The sequence below is a fragment of the Eulemur rufifrons genome, chromosome 3 (genome assembly GCF_041146395.1).
Source record: "Eulemur rufifrons isolate Redbay chromosome 3, OSU_ERuf_1, whole genome shotgun sequence".
Classification (NCBI taxonomy): domain Eukaryota; kingdom Metazoa; phylum Chordata; class Mammalia; order Primates; family Lemuridae; genus Eulemur; species Eulemur rufifrons.
This window is the reverse complement of record NC_090985.1, coordinates 9,298,693-9,317,646: the sequence shown is the minus strand read 5'-3', so window position 1 is coordinate 9,317,646 and position 18,954 is coordinate 9,298,693. Positions and strand designations below refer to the sequence as shown.

Below are 18,954 nucleotides of genomic sequence, written 5' to 3'. Positions count from 1 at the left end.
TACAGAATATGAAGAAAATCCAGCCGTACACAGAGAAGGAGTTGGAAAAGGGAGCACATTTTGTTTTCAGATAAGCGTGGATACTCTCCTTTGACACTACACTAAGACTTGGCAAGCGGCAGTGTGTTACAGGTTGGTTGCAATGCGGAATCTGAGTCGGTATCAACGAACTTTTGTACTCGGTGGCGTTCCCATCCGCTGGCCTGGCAGGGCTTTGAATGGGCTGCTTACCCATGCATGACTTTGCAACACCGGGCATCAGTCATTCGGAAAACATTGGTTCACTGAGTCATGCACACAGGAGAAAAAAGCAAATAATGTTTTAGTATCACCATGAAAATAGTTTTGACTTTGTGGACCCTGAGAGACTCGATGCCCCAGAACACACTTTGAGAACACGGGGATAGCAGAACTTCCGTATCCTCCACATTAACCATGATTTCTTTTAAGAACCAAGGGAAAAAGAAACTTCTATAAGGGGTGTGGGGTCCTGGGCGGGGGTCTCCGTCCCCGTCCCATTAGCACTACTGTGCAGGCAGGAGAGCCCACTGCCAAGGGGGCAGCTGGACCCAGTACCCTCCCACCCACTGCTGGCTGCCTCCCCTCCAATAACCTGGCCCCACTGTGCTCCCCGCTCCATTATCAGAAACCTCCCTCTTGCCCACGGAACCCCCTCATTCTCCTCCAAAATAACGGCCCTCCAGCAACAAAGTACAGGGGCCACGCGTGGGCTGCTGCACTTGGGCTTCATAGTTGATAATTCTCGGTCTCTTGAAATTACATATGTACGTATATTTATAGCAAATACATGGGTGCCCGTAAATAGCCACTCATTCACGTATACATTTTTAGCATATCGTTCAGCCACCAAGTTCCAGTGTGTCTTCCTTCCTGGGACCCTTGTGTCGAGGCCTTCTTTTCTAGTCCCGCCCTCACCACGGAGGCTGGGTTATGATGGGGCCACGGTCCCCCATCTCTTCCCACACCCGTCAACCCGGTGCCAAACGGTTAGCTATTGACCATTCGACTGAGCCACTCCTGCTCAAAAGCCTTCAATGAGGCGCTGACATCCAAGCCTCGCGCAACCTGTTCCCCTTTCCAGCTTCTCGCCCACCCCAGCCCCTCTGGCTCCCACCACTCACTCAGGCTCACTCTGGGCTTTCCAGCTCTCTGTCCTCCCCTCCCCTCCCCGCTTTCACCCTGTTCCAGTCCCACCCCAATAATCCCTCTTATTTCACAACTGTACTCCCCTCTGGACTCTACATTTTGTCTGGCACATAGATGGCCCTGTTCACAGTAGATGCTCAAAATAGGAATGCAACAAGTAATGTCTGAGCACCTACTACGTGCTGGGCCCCGTGCCACACACAAGAGATACGATATGCAGTAAATCAAATTTTAGTCTTGTCCCTTAGAATGCACATTCTAACCCCCTTTTGTGTCTTTGTGGCAGCAAAGCAGTGCTTTCCTCCTGCTGTCCAGCTGTCTTCACCCCTTTGGGTCACTTCATGTTGTGCCCTTATCTAGACTGGCAACTCCTCGAGGACAGTATTCTATGTCACTTTTGCTGCCTATGACATATTAGATGCTTAACAAAAATTGCTGAATGGAAAGTGGCCTAACCACAATATTCACTGGAAAAAGAATCAAAACAACCCAGAGATCTGTTAGATCCATGGAGAGGTCCCTGGTGTCTTCCATATTACTTCCAGTATGAACAACATGTTTTATATTTACACATTTTAAATGCTAGATGGGAAAGAGCCGCCTTCGGCCCTGTTCTAGATCATGTTCCATAAATCACACAATGCCGATCTTGAGCAGCCTAACAGGGAGGACAGGTGTAGAGTCCCCGGTTTCAAATCCCAGCACTGCTATTTCTACCCGTTAAGATTGACTCAAGACACTTAAATTCTTTGAGCCTCAGTTTTCTCATCTGGAAAATGGGGATGAAAAAACTGTCCCTACCTCAAGGTACTGTCTTGAGAATTAAATGACAGAATACATGTAAAGAGCTCAGCACAGTGGGACACATAAAATCTGTTCAATTCATGAGAGCTGCCAGAATTAATATTTATTGCTGTTGTTGCAGCCCCGGTCAGCATGAGCCCTGGGGTAAAGGGCCCTGATCTCCACCCATGGTCTTCTTCCTGTGATCACATTACAATGCATGATAAAGACATCTGCAGATATAATGAATGTTCTCTGCATATGTAATTAATGATGTTACTAATCAGGTGGCCTTAAAAGGGAGATTATCTGGTTGGGTCTGACCTAATCAGTGAGCCCTTTAAAAGCAGTTTTCCCCACTGGTCTCGGAAGTGGAAATCATAGATTTGAAGCAAGAAAGGATCTGGTTCACCACTGCAGGCCTGAAGAGGAAGGAGCCTGAGACTGGCCCTCCTACAACCACAAGGAACTTGATTCTGAAAGAGCTTGGAGGCAGATTCTTCCCCAGAGCTCAAGACAGGAGTTCAGTCCAGCCGATACTTTGATCTTGGACATGTGAGACCCTGAGCAGAGAACCTGGTAGCTAGCCCAGACTTCTGGCCTAGAGAACTGTGTACTAACAAATGGGTATTCTTTAAGCCACTGAGCTTTGCGGTGATTTGTCATGCAGCAATAGAAACTAATAATTCTGGCCTCTAGCCATAATGCGTAGATATTAAAAACATATCAGGTGCTCACCTAAAAGATTTGGGGACAACTCACACTTTTTACAATTCTTTGATTACTAAACGTTTGCTTCTTGAAATCGGCGACTATCTTATTTATCTCCATATCCTGGCACTTAGCAGAGTAGGTAGCACAGAGTAGATTCTCAATAATTTCATTTAACAGGCTTCAACTTCTTGGGCAGTTAGGAACCACACGGCTTGCAGCTTCACAGTTGCACGACCAGCCAGTGAGGAGGTTTTCAGATACAATTATCTGGGCAAAACCCAGCAAGGTTTTTTTTTGCCTAGAGGAAACTCCAGACACTGGAAGTGGTTCGGGGGAATCCACCTGGCAACCAGGGTAGGTGTGTGTCCACGTGCAAACACGTCTTGCTGTACACAGTAAGTGAGTGCTGCGCAGTAGCCCCTGCCTCGGTCTGCAGCAGCCACTCAGGACTTAGCCAACCAGCCAAACCCTGACATTTTGCTTGTAATTGTACCTTCCAGTAAAAAGTCCTAGCTGGAGTGGTAAAAATAGCAACAGCAACTTCCTGCAACAGATACACCAGTTGATGGTGGTGCGTAAAGGAAACCTGGTGACCTCACTCTAAGGGACAAGCCTTCAAGCGGTGGCCAGGGTGGCAGTGGGGCAGAAGCCCAGCAAGGGCAGCCCACCCACATCCCCGCCCCAGGCGGACCCACTCAAAACCAGCTCTGGAGCGAGATGCTTCCCTCACTCCCTTAATGAAACACCCACCTCCCAGAATCAGGAGCTGCCTGATAAATTCAAAATCTGCTTTCGGAGGGGCTCCTCCCCCCAGCTCACTAGCCAGAGCTACAGAGGCAGGAGCCCTCCCTACCAAAGCCCTTTGGTGTCCCACTGTCCCCTCGGTTACCCTCTTCCCCCATCTGCACTTGCCCCAGAGGCTGTTCCACCCAGGCCGGGCTGGTTGGGATAACAGGAGCCTCCTCCAGAGCTTGGATCTGAGTCATCCCAGGGGAGCAGGGATCGCAGCCACGCCTGGATGCTCCTCCTGAAGGGTGGGGCGAGCCCACCTGGGGAACAACAGGTGGGCCTGGCTGAAATGTCTGTAGGCACCTGAGCCCATGCCCCCTGGCTGGTCCCGTCACGGGGCCTGAGGCCGCCCGGGACCATACAGGCCTGGTTTCCCCTGCCCCGAGAGTCTGCTTTCTCTGTCAATCTCCACAGCTTTCCCCTCCCTCTGTCTCTAAATCAAGTCCAGGCTGGAGCGGTGGCTCACACCTATAATCCTAGCACTCTGGGAGGCCGAGGCGGGTGGATTGTTTGAGCTCAGGAGTTCAAGACCAGCCTGAGAAAGAGCGAGACCCCATCTCCACTAAAAATAGAAAGAAATTATATGAACAGCTAAAAACAAATATAGAAGGCCGGGCGCGGTGGCTCACGCCTGTAATCCTAGCACTCTGGGAGGCCGAGGCGGGTGGATCGCTCGAGGTCAGGAGTTCAAGACCAGCCTGAGCAAGAGTGAGACCCCGTCTCTACTAAAAATAGAAAGAAATTATATGGACAACTAAAATATATATATACAAAAAATTAGCCGGGCATGGTGGCGCATGCCTGTAGTCCCAGCTACTCGGGAGGCTGAGGCAGTAGGATTGCTTAAGCCCAGGAGTTTGAGGTTGCTGTGAGCTAGACTGACGCCACGGCACTCACTCTAGCCCGGGCAACAGAGTGAGACTCTGTCAAAAAAAAAAAAAAAAAAAAAAACATATATAGAAAAATAGGCCGGGCATGGTGGTGCATGCCTGTAGTCCCAGCTACTCGGGAGGTTGAGGCAGGAGGATCGCTTGAGCCCAAGAGTCTGAGGTTGCTGTGAGCCAGGCTGACGCCACGGCACTCTAGCCCAGGCAACAAAGTGAGACTGTCTCAAAAAATAAATAAAAAATAAATCAAGTAAGGGCCCTTTTGGCAAATCTTTTGTTCGTTCTAAAGCCTCCTGTTACAGGAAAACAGACACAGACTCCCCAAGTAATCAACATGGAAATTCACAAAGTCCTTGAAGCTGAAGCTTTTGGCCTCTACCAACAGGTACACAGGGCCCAGTCCGTGGTGGCCGATGCCCCTTTCTGGGCCTCTTATGGACTGGCTGGGGAACTTTCTCTGCACTCCTGGCTCACTTTACTCCTGCAGGGGGGACAGGAGGCAGGTCGTCGTCGCAGGCCAGCGCCCCGGAGGAGCTCTCACGCCAGCCTGACCACTCTCTCAGGTCAGGGAAGGTCCTTCACATCTCTGGGACAGATGCCTCCCACCCAAAGCCACCTCCACTCCACGTAGGCAAAGTCACCCCAGCCCCTCCCCTGGATACGCTGGCTGTTCAGAAACACTAGAATTCACTCTAATGTTCCAGATATTTGGCTTTCCCTAGTAAAACCCAGGCCTCCTCGTGTTTGTAGAGCTTTTCAGCATAAAAACGAAGTTTCAGGAATGTTTTCCCATGGCCAGGGCACAGCAGCCTGGCAGGGGGCAGGGCGGGGATTAAAGGGCCTCACTTCACAGATGAGTACACATGGCCAAGAGCTTCCCAGCCCCAGCTGAGGCCAGAGACCAACAGAGGCAGAATCGGCACTTGCTAAACCTTGATCTTCTGGGAAAACAAAAGCGGACTAGAACCAAAAGGGAAAGCCTGAATAAACTCGATCACTTTTCTTAAGGAATGAGACACCCCACCCTGCAAAATCACATTAGCTAAAACCGTCATAAAAACATGGATGATATCAAATACGGGTGAGGACGTAGCAAAACGGACGCTCGGACACCATTGTTAGTAGGAGAATAAACTAAGTCTCTGTGAAAGGCATTTGGTTTTAACGATGAAAATTTGAAATAATCACACTTGCTCATAAACACGTGTGACTGAGGCTATACAAGATGTCACTGATCGCATGGGGAAAGACCAGGCCTCACCCAAAGTCTCCCGTTAGGAGACAATGGGATACATGGTAGTTTGGCCACAGTATGGATATTATGCTGCTGTGGAAGGGGAAAGAGCTCGCCCACGGGCTAAGTGATAGAAGCCGTAGAGTATTGAGTATGATCCAAATTACGTAAAAACAAAATCTGTGCATACCCAGGGGGACCAGAAGGGTAGACACCAAGCTGTGGACAGGTCCCAAGGAGGGGGGGCAGACTCTCACACTGTGCTCCATTTTCCCTACATCTTTCATTTATAAAGGAAATCTGTCTTTCCTTAAAAGGAAATCCTAAAAGGGTCCTTTTAAATCTTAAAAAGACAATGTTTACCTCAGCCTCCCCGTGCACTGGGAGCCCTCACACTAGCTGAGCCCCCCTCCCCGCACCCCCAGCGCCACCCCCCAGAGGCCTTCCTTCCTTGACCCCCTTCGCAGAGGGTCCTCCTCCCTGGACCCTTCTTACACATCCCTGTCCACTTCCCCTGCGGCTGCATATTTTGTCTACCTGCTGCCTGCCTCCCCAGCAGAATGGGGGCTTCAGGATGGGGTGGGGGGGGACCTTGCCTTGTTCTCTGCTAAGTCCCAGAGTCTGGCAGGGAATTGATGGCAAAAATATTCATTGAACACATTTGGAATGAGGAGACCAATACCAGCCCAGGTCCTCCCCTCTGCCATGAGGACAGTGGGGCAGACTCCGGACACGCTCGCCACTCGCACCCCGGTGCGGTGCCATCACCACCTGAGTGGCTGTCTGCCTCGCACATCAGACACTGAGCTCCCAAGGAGGGACCCTCTTTGACCCTGACTTGCTTTCCCCAGTCTCTAGCCCAGAATGAGCCACTGAGAAGGCCATAAAAAAATGTCTGTTGCATGAATGGAGCCGGACATGATTCTCTCCCTCGGATTTCCAGGGCTGTGAACAACAGAGGCATTCAAGGGTTACAGGACTTGCTGCCAAGGTCTCACAAGCTGGGCTGCAGCAGAACGTGAACTCTGGACACTGGACGGAATCGCCATGGCTTTCTAGAAAAAGAGCCCCTCCAGCTCTTGGCCTCACTCCTGCTCAGATAAATCAGCCTGGCCAACAGCAAACCTGGCTGGCAGCTGGTCTTAGGGTTTGAACAAGCAAAGCTTCTCTTTATCTTAATTAGGAAATTAATTCTGCTCAGCTTAGATTGATCTGTGGTCAGCCCAATGGGAGCAGGCAGCAAATAAGCAAGGCTTTTGTCTCCACCCTATCCCTGCATCCTACCCTCAACCTCACAGCCCACAGTCGAAGGCGTCACCCTCGCGGACGTGGGTGGGGAGTGACACCCGAGGTGAATGTGGTCCTCAGGCTGGTGGCAGCAGACGCAGCTCTCCCACGGCCCCCGCCTCCCTGGGGAAGAGCCATCCAACTGGTCTTGCAGGCGCCTCCTTGGCACAGCCTGGCACTCAGCCACCTCCTCTCTCATGATCCTCCGTGCTCCTTAGAGCTCTTGGTCCATCTCTCTGCCAGGAGGTGGCCCTGGCTCTGTGCCCAGGGGACATCCCGCAGGCAAGGTCTCACCCTGTCCGTTCCAGAGGCAGGTCACCCTGGGAGCTCCCACAGCTGCTGCCCAGATCCCCACCCAGGGCCAGCCAGAGTGACCTTGGGGAAGAAGTCACCCACATGGCACCTTCCTTCGAGCCCACGCTTGCTCCCTCCGGCCCAGTCTTCTGGCTTCACCAGCCCCTCCATACCAAGGTCCCAAACTCTGAAGCAGTGGGCAGGGGCAGCAAGCTGTGAGCAGGGCTCGAGGGAGGAGATCCTGTTTGCTGTGGAGTTACTGGGAAAATCTGACTTAGTCTCTACTCCGTGAAAAAGGAAGGGAAACTGGGAGCTTGCCTACTGCACCCCTCCCATTCTACAGGTAGAAACATTAGGGCCCAGAGAGAGAAAGTAATTTGCCCAAAGTGCACAGCACACATCAGAGGCAGAACTGGAACCAGAACCCCACTCCTGACTCCAAACTCAGCTCCTCTGTACTCTACTAGCTGCCTCTCAAGCTCGTGCTTCCCATGAGGGCTAAGCAAACAGCTCACGCAAGCCTTATTTATAAAACCACTTAACATCAGAGCTTGCAAGAACCCGTGAGATTATACAGTAAAACATTTAATAGAAGCATTACACAGAAAAGCACCCACCCATTTTACAGAGAAGCAAATCGAGGCCCAAAGAGGTAAGGGGACCTGCACGGAGCCACACAGCCAGGCAGGGACAGAGCAGGACTCCCACACTCCCACTTAAGTGCTCTTTGCCAACACAGCCCAGGTCTGAGCCTTCTGACTATGTGATGTAAAGAGGTGGAGTTGGCTTCCGGCAAGGGGGTGGCCCAGGTAAGCCTCACACAGACCCAGCCCAGGAGCAGGAGACCACTGTGGGGGGAAAGAATGGCTGGGAAGATTTTTATGTTTTTGCAGAAAATATGGTGCAATTTCCCAACTAAATTAAATTTTTGAACCACAGAGCTGCCACTCTAAAAAACAGGTCAATAAGCCACACGCACCTACCCTTAACCATCCAACAGGGCACTGACACAGGGCCCAGAAGGGAAGGTTTGGCAGTAAGAAAGAGCAGCACGGAGGGCAGGGGCAAGGGTGGGTGGTGGTGGCTGTGCACCCAGGAAAGGGCTGCAAGTCAGAGGCAGAGCAACAAGCACCCAAGCCCCATTCTGCGCCCAGAGGACGGGGCAAAGGGAAAGGGGTGCCTGATGCCCATCTGGTGCCAGATGCCATCGTAGAGGACTCTACACACGGCAGTTAATCTTCACAGTATCCCTGCGAAAGGCCAATAAGACTCAGTGAGGTTAAGGAACTTGGTCAGACACACAAATGGCTGGGAACACTCTGGAACCCCAGACATGTCCAAAGCCCGTGTTCTTTCCACTGACCTTGTGTTAAATAAAGGGCCTTAACAAGGAGCTCTTCCCATCCCTGACCTGCCCCTCTGCCCCACTAATGCCCACAGCTCCCCAGCTCCTAGCAGCCCTTGGAGGACCTGGAGGCAGTCTGGCAAGGTGACGATTTGAAGCTGACAGGTATCCGCTTTAGCTACCTTTAGAACGGGTATGGGGACAAGGTGCTCCAGGAAAGGGGCTGGAACCTGCTGTGGGCACTGGGCTGGCTTCCATCACCTGGGGGCAGCTATGGATAGGTAAGTCCTGCCGGGATGCTGTGACTAGAAGCTGTGGATGCTTAAGTTCTCCCTCCTCCTCCCCTAACTCCACAACCTCCCCACCCCTCAGCTTGTCCCAACTAAGTGTTTCCTGGCTGGGAAAATGCTTCAATAGCCCTGGCTGGCTGAGGCAATTAAATTACAAAATTTACCACATTAGCTGAAAACCAGCATCTTAATTAGCCAATTCATTTGTGTCTGGCCACTCTGTTTTCTTGCGCAGCTCTGCCCACCCTGGCCAGGCCACGCCCACACTGCCTGCTGGTACAGAGGGACTAAGGGCTCGGGCAAGGAATGCACTGGTCTTTGGGATCAGGGGGGTGGGTTCTGCTAAGACCCTCTCAGGAGAGGCTACATCTAGAAGCTGCCCAGCTTCCTGCAAACGCCACGGACTGCTCGCTGTGCAGGCCAGAGCACCCTGGCCGGGAGCGTACCTTTCCATCACCTCCCACCTGCCCTCTCCCCGACCTCAGCCTGTGCCTGTCTCGAGGTTGGCAATGCACGGGCCTCTGGGAGTACGGGTGGGTGGCAGGAGAAAAGGCAGCTGTCCTAGGCCTGGAATCTGGGCCGTAGCATGCCGTTCCCATCTTTAGCCGAGGCATCCTCTCTCAAGGAAGGCTTGGCTGCCGGTGTCTCCTCACTTCCCTTGCTGCCTTCATCGCCGGGGCACTCTGCACACTATGATGTTTCAGGGCTCCAATCCATGTGTCAGCACCCCGTCATCTAGCAGCTCCCTGAAGGCAGGGTCCCCAGCACCTAACCCAGGGCCTAACACACAGCAGGTGCCCAATTAAGTCTGTTAAAACAATGAATGAATGAATCAATAAATCAGTCACAAACCACCCACTAAATAATACTCCCACTCATCCTACCCTCCCCCAGCAGTGCTAGATGGGAAGAAGCAAGCCTGCTTTCACCGGGTAAGTGCTCCTTTTTCTTCCTGCTCTCCTCTCCCCACACTGGGTGCTGGCAGGTTTAAGACGCTATTAGCGGGCACGGGGCTGCAGAAGCTGCCTCCTGTGTGGAGCGTACAACTTGCCCACAGCTCTTCTCTCTGCACCACACACATCAATCCACCTGCAGCCAGAGACCCAGGATGAAGGTTTCTTACATTCCTCTCCACCTTCCTTGTCACCACCTCCCTGGAGTCACTGCCTGACAAATAACTCAAAACCAGAACAGTTGCCGGGCCTGGGAGACAACTTAGAAGGACCAGGTAGGGAAGACCTTGTGTCCTCCTTTTCCCCAGGCCCCAGCGCTGCCTCACCAACACCCCAGGAATGCCAACAGCACACCTAGGCCCACCGAACACCAGTTCCACCTATGAACGGGGAGACTGAGTGCCAGGGTCCCAAAAGGCTTGGCCCCAAGTCACAGTCACCAGAATCTGTCCATGACAAGAATGTGGGGTTCTTGCCTCCTCTCCTTGTGCCACCAGCAATTTCCTTCCCTCCCTCCCTCTGCTGCACGCCAGTGTGCCACCAAGCATCCACACACCTGGCATTCTCTGCCCTGACTACCAGGGAGAGTCAAGCCCAGCCAGCCTTCCCCCTGGTCAAAGCCACTGGGACTCAGAAGGACCCAAGAGAGTCCAGATTAAACCTACAGGGGCCTGGGTCTGCCTCCACCCACAGTCCCCTGGGTCAGATCTCTATAGAGATTTTTTCTTTGTTCAAAGACAGTGGGAATGCACTTTGGGGTCTTTGAAGCAGCAGCATAAAAAAATGTCTGGTGCCCCCGGGGGCACAATCCCCCAAAAGAAAAGCTTCTAAAGCTACTGTGAAGGAGAAAAGGGGGTGGGGGCGTAACAACGTGGGGTGGGGTCCCGGAACCAGGGCAAGATGGGGGAAGAGGGGAGTCAGGCTGGAGCCTTGCCCTGGACCTGCCAGCTTGGCCACCACCCGAGTGAGCAGGTGGATATGACTCTAGGCGTGTGACCACAGCTCTGCTGCTCGACAGCTCGCTGAACAGAAACGAGGGGCCCTGTCGGGCGGGAAGTAAACGGTCTGGTCCGGGGCAAAGGGGCAGCAGACTCCGGGCTGGCCAGTGTGGACGACATGTCCCCGGTTAAACCCTCGTCCTCGCTCTACATCAGGCAGGCGGCCATCTGGCCCTCGGTGCGCGGGGACTTCCCTCGGCCCGGGCGCGAGCTTCGTCGCTCACATCCTCAAAGACAAGCAGCCTCCTCTTTCCAGGATCAATAGTAATTTTTTAAAAAGAGAGTCTGCGGACTCAATGAATCAACCACTCCCAGGGGAGAGAACTGCAGCTCCCGCGCGCAACATCCATTTGCAAAACAATTCATTCCCTCGCCGGGTCCCCAGGCTAGGGAGAGGCGGGAGAAGCGAGGCTGGGCAGGGGTGGCTGACCGCAGGCCCCCACCATTGTCCCCGAGCCCAGGGTCCGAAGCCCCCCGGGGGCCTCAGCCGCTGCGCTTCTCCGGGACATGCGGCCCCCGGAGGCTCACTCGACCCGGGGCTCCAAGCGTCGGGTCGGTCCCAGCCTGGGGCGGGGGTGACAAGTCCCCAGCGCGGGTGGCCGGGGACGCGGGCGCAAGCCGGCCCGAGGGCGCCCCCAGCTCAACCCCGGTACTCACCGCTCGGGGCGCTACCGCCCGGGCCCGCCGCCGCGCTCGGACACCCCTGGCCGCCCGGTTGAGCTCTGCAGTCACAGCCGCCGCCGCCCCGATCGGCCGGCTCGCCCCGGCTCGGATCGCGCTCCCGCTGCGCTGCCGCCGAGCAGCCGCCAACAAACTAGTTTCTCCGGCCTTCCCGCCCCGCCTTCCGGCCCGACACGCAACAGCCAATCAGAGGCGGCGCCTCTGTGACGGATGGGCTGGCGAACCCGTAATGCAGCCGCAGGAGGAGAAAGGGCAGGGCTCCCCGGCCGGCCGGTACTGCGGGGGCGGGGCGGGGAGACGAAAGGACAGCCACCGGATTCTTAAAGGGACAGGCGCCCGCCCGCCCCGGGGCCCAAGTTTGGGAACACAAGGGGACAGCGTTCTAGAGCTTTCCGAAGGAGAGAGCTTTATAGACTGTATATGCCTCTTACTTCTGTCCCCGGATCACGGGTTTTGTAGGCCTCTTTGGACTCTCTAGAGCCACAGATTTCGTTGCCCGAGTGTTAAAAGGAAACCCTTTCTCTTACTACCGGCTTATTTCAGTGTCTGGGATTTCTGCAGCCACCAAACCCCACCTGGACTTGAAATCTGTTTTTTTCGGGTCTCCTCTCTGTGTCATTTATCACTAAACTCCTTTTGTAAGGCAGACTTCAAATGTTCATTCATTTCACGAACATTTACTGGGCGCCTTCGCTGTGTGCAAGTCTCGGAGGGAAGAGAAAGCTCTGGAGTTCCTCGTCCTTGCATTCCGGGTTTACAGCTCATTCCGCCCCTTCAGCTTGCTGTAAATCCCGTGTCTTCATCTGTGAAGGGGCAAGTAAAAACTCATAGGATTAGCTGGGGAATTGAAGGAGAAAAACTCCTAGACAAAGTACTTTCGCAATAAATGTCCTTTCTTTTTTCCCCCTCCCACTGCAAAAGGATAATTCAAGTAGGTCACTTAAGGGTACAAAGAGCCCTGATAAAGTACAGAAAGTGATAAGGACGGTAAATGCTGGGGCAGGAAGAATTCCCAGGAGGCAGAGATCATGCCCATGGGAGGTGCAAGAAAGGTTTACAGAGGAGGAAGAAAGTATACAAAGGATTTGGGAGAGGAGATTGTGAAACCTGGAAGACAGAGCCCATGGGTACAAAGCTGCTTAGATAGGACAAAGGAGATTCCAGGCTTAAAAGACTGTGAGATGATAAAGACACCACCAGGGAAGGCATTTTGGGGAAATAGTTTGGTGTGGGGGCAAGCAGCCCAAGATCTGCGTTTGAATCCCAGCTCTGCCTCTCAAGAGCTGGGTAGGACTGGAGGTAGACTGCTCAGACTTTCTGAGAGTCTGTATCTTACTGGTGAAAGGAGGATTCTAAAACCTTTCTAGTCCGGGCGCAGTGGCTCACGCCTGTAATCCTAGCACTCTGGGAGGCCGAGGTGGGAGGATCGCTCAAGGTCGGAGTTCCAGACAAGCCCAAGCAAGAGTGAGACCCCGTCTCTACTAAAAATAGAAAGAAATTATCAGGACAACTAAAAATATATAAGAAAAAATTAGCCGGGCATGGTGGCGCATGCCTGTCGTCCCAGCTACTTGGAAGGCCGAGGCAGGAGGATCGCTTGAGCCCAGGAATTTGAGGTTGCTGTGAACTAGGCTGATGCCATGGCACTCTAGCCCAGGCAACAGAGTGAGATGCTGTCTCAAAACAATAAAAGAAAATAAAAATAAATAAAACCTTTCTTGCAGAGTTATTGTAAAGATTAAATAAGATAACATATGTAATAGGCCTAGCACCTAGCAAGTGCTCAGTATAGATCTGTGCCCCCATTTGGCCAAATCTGCAGACATCTAAGACACCAAGGTTCTGATATTTAAGAGGAGTATTGGCCAGAGGTAAGAAGCTGGCCAAGTGTGCTGTTAAGGTGCCTTCAGAAGGAAAAAGGTGGCATCAAAGTAATTGCTTCATTAACGAAATGACACAGGTCACATTTGTAGTTTTAGCATCCTGCCAATTTTCTAATGCTAGATTATTTATATAATTGTTGGTTGAATGAAGCACCACATGCAAAACTGATACTTAGCAAGTTCATAACTGTCACTTATTATTCCATGCAGGTTTCCTGTAAAATTATAAGTGCCAACCATCTAAAATCTGGTCCACATTATCATTTTTCCCCTCTTCAACTCCAAAGCTTAAATTAGATACTGGAATATATTAAAATCAAATACAGTATAGGCAATGGAACAAAATCAGACCAAGAACACATATTGAGCTATTGAAATTAGATACGATTTGAAAGAAGATGAAAAGAGGAGATTAAGCTTGCTTTGCCACCGGCTTCAGTCCTCATTGTAGACCCTGGGGCGTCACCATCCTTACCAGCCAGCACTGTAATGACCTGCTAGCCTGCTGGCCCACCCCACTGGGCAAGGAGTTCTGGGAGGGCAAGGACCATGGCAGTCATCTCAGAATTCTTGGTGCCGCACAAAAGTTGTCTACACAGTTTTAAAATACTATGAATAAATCTCATATCTGTTAGAATTAGCTTTTGCTGCATATGACAGAAAACCCAAAATTAACTGTGGCTTACACAAGATAGAAGTTTGTTTCTTGCTCATGCAAAAGAAATCTAAAGTTAAGCAATCCCTGGTTGGCAAATCCACAGTTGTCAGAAACATGGGCTACTGTATTTTTATTCCTTATTTCTAATGCTTGGTTTCCATTTGCAAGGTTGCCCCATAGTCCAAGATGGCTGCTAGAGCTCCAACTATACCATCCACATCCCAGACAGCAGGAAGGAATAAGAGCAGAAGAGCATGAGACGTGTGCCTCTCAGCTTTGTTAGCGTCATGTAAACAGACTGCAGAAGTCCCACGAGACATTTCCACTTACATCTATTGGGCAGAGCTTAGTCTACCTGCTTGCAAGGGTATTTGGGAAATGTAGACTTTTATATGAGTATACTGCCTCCCCAAACAAAATCAGCTTTCTCTTCATAAGGAACAGGGAATAACGGATGCCTGGTGTCAACCAACAGTCCTGGCCAACACCCATTTCTCCCCAGCATTGCCATCTACCGAGTATTCCTGGTGGCCCAGAATCTAAAGTCTTGGAAATTCTGGGATGAACTGTGGAATGTAATTCATACTTATTAGTAGATTATTGAACCCTTGGTTCTCCTTCTACCTCTCTGGGTATTCCTTTTTAGTCTCCTCTGCCGATTCCTCCTCACTTCTCAGACTTTGAATACTAGAGTGCCCAGGAGGTGAGTGCAGATAGATAAGAAGACCTCTTCCCTACCTACTTCTGCACTCCATGCCAGTTTGTTTGTTTGTTTGTTTGTTTGTTTTTTGAGACAGAGTCTCGCTCTGTAGACCGGGCTAGAGTGACATGGCCTCAGCTTAGCTCACAGAAACCTCAAACTCCTGGGCTCAAGTGATCCTCCTGCCTCGGCCTCCCAAGTAGCTGGGACTACAGGCTTCCACCACCACCACTTGCTAATTTTTCTATTTTTAGTAGAGATGGGGTCTTGCTCTTGCTCAGGCTGGTCTCCAACTCCTGAGCTCAAGCAATCCTCCCGCCTCGTCCTCCCAGAGTGCTAGGATTACAGATATGAGCCACTGTGCCAGACCCAAGTCTTCAATTTTTGATCTAGCTTCCAAAAGATGGAAATTCTGGTCAGGGGGACCCACCCAGGGTGAGACTGTGGCAAAAGGTGGCTTTGTCAGCTTTGGTTCCCAAGGGAGGGGCCGGATGTCAGTGGATGCCATCCTGGGAGAGCAGCCGGGATCAATGTTACCTGTGAATCACTGCTTGGGTCCTGGGCACACAAAAGAGCAGGAGGACTGGTCTGGCAGGGACAGTGGCTGCAGGAGGTGGGAGGGTGCTGTTCTCACCTGGTGGCAGTGTGGGAACTGCACAAGGAAGAAGCCATCTGACCTCACTGCTCCTTCCACCCCAAGAAGCTGCAGTAGTCTCTATTCCAGTAGTGCCCATGAATCCCCTTTCCCCAAATTATTCCCCCTGCACCTCTGGAAATGCCACAATGTAGACCTTTGTTTGACATAGAAAGCATGCTCAAGTATGCTCTGGGACAGGAACTCAAAATGGTGACTGTTTGGGTGGAGAGGGCAGCAGGCACAAGCAGAGACACCCAGCAGGGCTTCAAATGTCCAACCAAGGCCCAGCCGGAGATGCCAGCAGTGGAGGAGCCGCCCAAAAGTGGGGTGAGCTGCAGGGAGGAAGCTGAGGGGCATCGTGGAACACATGCCTCCATCTGGGAACATTGGCCGGGCCTGTCCCGCTCCCTTCCTCCTCAGAAACTAGAAGGAAAAACAGAGTAGGGAACAACAGTTTAAAACAACTGTTGAAGATGCAAAACAGTGTGGAGTGTGCTACCTTTCAGCCCCCAAGTGGGAAGAATAAGAAAGCACTCTCAGAAATGCAAGATGAATAAAGACACCCTGGAGGACATTCAGAAGATGATTGAGTAGGCCCCTGTGAGTGCGGAGGGCCAGTGGGGGCAGAGGTGGATTCCGAGGGACACTTCGTTAGATAGTTTGATTTCCGAGCCTGGGAGCCTACCACTTACTCAAAGAATGATGAGAAACTAAGTTGGAAGCTTGAAAAATGAAATAAAACTCTATACTTCCATACACAGATTAGAAGAAGAAGAAGGATAAAGGAGACATGTACTCTATCCATATGGCCTGGAATTTTAGAGAAATGTATTCAGGGTTTCTTTGTATACTTAAAAATAATGTTTAGAAGGAAGGAAGAAAAGAAGGGAGGGAAGAAGGGAGAGAGAGGGGGAAGAAACGGCGTTTGGAATTAACCAGAACAACCTAGGTTTGCATCCTGGCTCTACCGCCTACTGGGTGACCATGGGCAGGTTATTTTGCCTCTTTAAACCTGTTTTCCCATCAGTAAAATGGGAATAATAATAATAATAACAATAATTCCTGCTTCACAGGGTTCTTGAAAAGGTTAAATTAAAAAAAAATTTCCGTGTAACACATTTAGGCCAGAGCCTGGGACCTCATAAACTCTAGACGCATTAGCAACTGCAATTACAACTGGATATTTGTAAAGTGCCAAGGAGTGTCCCTGGGTTACTTTTCATAAGTGCTCCATTAATTGTAATTATTGTTTGTAAATGTCATCGTTGCTCTGAATGTCATCTCTGGTAACTCCCCAGCTGGAGGGGCAGGAGCTCCATATCTCCCACTTGTCACCCCTGAAAATCTTGTCCCATTAGAAGTCTGACCCTTGCCAGTTGGCAGTGGCAGAGGGGTGACCTCCACCTCTCAGGCCCCATCTCTGGCATCCATGACAGCGATGGGGGTGTAGCCAGGACAGGACTGGCAGATTCCCGGGCCTGGTTCCAGAAGAGTCCTCTGGAAAAATAGACAGTGAGCCCTGTGGAATTTGGTTCCATGCTCAAATGAGTCCATGCATGGCCAAATGGGGATGTTATCTCGGAGTTGTCCAAAGCCCACAGGCTTTGTTCATTACTGTGTTGATTTCAGAATGTCCATCAAACTTGCAACAGGTTCTGGGCACAATGCTGGGAGTTGAGTAGATCCAGAGGGAGATGGGACACGGAGGTGAATAAATCCTACTCCTTGTCCTTAAACGTAGCACAAATAATGCCCAGTGGTGGAAAATACAAAAACAAAAAAACCACTACAAACTATTTAAAAAAAAAAAAAAAAAAAAAAAAGCGAAGCATGCAGTAGAGATTGAAATAACATGCTATGGCAGAGCTGGGGAGCAAAGGTGAGTTTTGGGCCTTTGTGCTGGTCCTTGCTGGGTGGGCCAAGGTCTAAACAAAGAAACATCTGTCATGGAATGACTGCAGGGATAGAGTCAAGAAAAGAAGAGGAGCCTCTGGGAGGAATATGGAGTTTAAGTGGGGGGATGGGGAGAGAAGGGGGAAGAGTACAAAGGTCAGAAGGGAGGTGAAGAGAGTGTTCAGGAGGGGCTCTGGCTAGCAGTACTGCCCAGTACAGATCCCACCCTGCCCCATCATGGAATGAAAACTCACCGCATGAAAACACCAGGCATGTGAGTAGATAAACTGTTAATGTTTGTTCACACAAAGGATCACTGCACAGCAGTGAAAAGCAATGAACTTTCTTTGCCGACATGGATACATCTTGAAAACATGATGTTGAGTTAGAAGAGCAATTTGGAAATGGTTACATAGAATATGATCACATTTCTGCACATTATAAAATCTTACAAAGCAATACTATAAAGTATATACTGTTATAGATAATTGCTTATTTGTGTAAATATAAAAACACCATGTATGCAGACACACTCAATATGCAGCATGTATTACAGAATATTTTGAGAACCTCAATGAGATCAAAGATTTTTTGGGACAGTACAGGCTATCAAAACTACCTCAAACATTGTAGAAAACACATTTCTGATAAAAGGGTCAGTCTGCCAGGAAGACACAGTGATTCTAAATGTGTACACATCAAACAACAGAGCCTCAAACTACATGGAGTAAAAACTATAAAGCTAAAGCTGAACGGAGAAATAGACAAATCCACAGTTATAGTTGGGGACTTCAACATCCCCCCTCTCAGCAACTGATAGTAGCACTAGACAGAAAATCAGCAAGGGTATGGAAGATCTGAACAGCACAAAGAAGAGGCTCTAACTGACATTTATAAAACACTCTACCCAACAGCAGAATATACCTGTTTTCCCCCAGGTGCCCCTGAAATATTCACCAAGATGGATCATATCTTGGGCCATAAAACAAACTTCAACAAATGAAAAAAAAATTATAAAATCATATACGGTAAGTTCTCTGATCACGATGGAATCAAACTAGAAACCAGTAACAGAAAGACAATCAGAAAACCTCTAAACATATAGGAGTTAGGCAACACACTTCTAAATACTCCATGGGTCAAAAAAGAAGTCTCAAAGTAAATAATAATTAACAAATACATACACAATCAGTCTTAACAAGATGTCTTTCAAGACAATACAATCTTGAAAGCCACAGAAGTCCAATTCCCTATAAAATCTGTTGTAGGTTGAGAAGCCAAGTTCTTCATAAGATTCTGTTTGTTTCAACATTGAAAGGAGGATTGACTTGGTCTTGTACTTTCTCCCTCACATGAGAAGACTGGATCCTCAGGAAACCTACACATGGCTGGGCTGGGCTGATAGCATCCTTATCTTATGATGTCTTCCCCTTGTTCCAACATAAGTTCTTACTGAGTTTCCCCCAAGATTGGCATGATTTTTTCAAATTGTTTTCAGATGTACACTTGAGTTTGAGAATGTTTCTGGGTGGTTTTGGTTTTGTTTTGTTTTCTTTTACATAGAATATGATGGGTCAGAACTGTTAGTAAACTGAAGTTTTTTATGGCATTATTTGTATGAGAGTGGATCATGGATAATGAATAATGTATGCTTTTCACTATTAAAAATTACACAAAACTGGCCGGGCGCGGTGGCTCACGCCTGTAATCCTAGCACTCTGGGAGGCCGAGGCGGGTGGATCGCTCGAGGTCAGGAGTTCG

General features: G+C 50.2%; 1 protein-coding gene across 1 annotated transcript in view; it reads right to left on the bottom strand.

Moving 5' to 3' along the window:
* The window catches only part of KLHL25 (kelch like family member 25), a 31,042-nt gene extending 19,524 nt beyond the window's left edge, over nucleotides 1-11,518 (bottom strand). The window contains exon 1 of the mRNA XM_069465757.1: nucleotides 11,399-11,518. The gene's annotated coding sequence lies outside the window, so the exon portion shown is untranslated. The remainder of the gene's footprint in view (nucleotides 1-11,398) is intronic.
* Nucleotides 11,519-18,954: the final 7,436 nt, after the last annotated feature.